This window comes from Elephantulus edwardii, unplaced genomic scaffold, assembly GCF_000299155.1.
Source record: "Elephantulus edwardii isolate Elephantulus edwardi_28Jun2011 unplaced genomic scaffold, EleEdw1.0 scaffold00001, whole genome shotgun sequence".
Taxonomy (NCBI): domain Eukaryota; kingdom Metazoa; phylum Chordata; class Mammalia; order Macroscelidea; family Macroscelididae; genus Elephantulus; species Elephantulus edwardii.
Genome location: NW_006399751.1, coordinates 47,838,563 through 47,839,236, shown reverse-complemented (window position 1 = coordinate 47,839,236; position 674 = coordinate 47,838,563). Strand labels below are relative to the sequence as shown.

Sequence of the window (674 nt, the reverse complement as noted above, 5' to 3'; positions counted from 1 at the left end):
TCAGAACTTCTAGAACTGCTTCTTGGTGCCCGAGGCTTTGGTGACCTTGAGCATGTTGAAGCGCACGGTACGGCACTCGCCCACGGTGACAATGTCTCCAATCTGGACATCTCTGAAGCAGGGAGACAGGTGCACGGACATGTTCTTGTGACGCTTCTCGAAGCGATTGTGCTTGCAGATGTAGTGGAGGTAATCTCGGCGGATAACGATGGTCCTCTGCATCTTCATCTTTGTCACCACACCAGACAGAATTCGTCCTCGGATGGCGGCATTACCAGTGAAAGGACATTTCTTATCAATGTAGGTGCCCTCGATGGCCTCCTTGGGCGTCTTGAAGCCCAGACCGATGTTCTTGTAATAACGCGGGAGCTTCTCCTTGCCGGTTTCCCCCAACAGCACTCTCTTTTTGTTCTGGAAGATGGTGGGCTGCTTCTGGTAGGCGCGCTTGGTCTGGATGTCCGCCATCTTTCCGGCCGCTTGGAAAAAGGTCCAACTTCTTTTAATATTTCCTGAATCATATACTATTCTACCCAAAGCATCCTTAAATATAGCAACTCGAGGTTTGAATTTGTTCTTCAGTTCCTTGAGCTTAAGAAATGCTGAGCGAGTTTGGCCCTTTTGATTTTCTGACTCCAGCCCCTTGCACATTTCATTGTAATATTTTACTTTGTATT

General features: G+C 48.2%; 1 pseudogene; it reads right to left on the bottom strand.

The window, feature by feature from the left end:
• LOC102852935 lies at window positions 1–465 on the bottom strand (annotated as a pseudogene).
• Window positions 466–674: the final 209 nt, after the last annotated feature.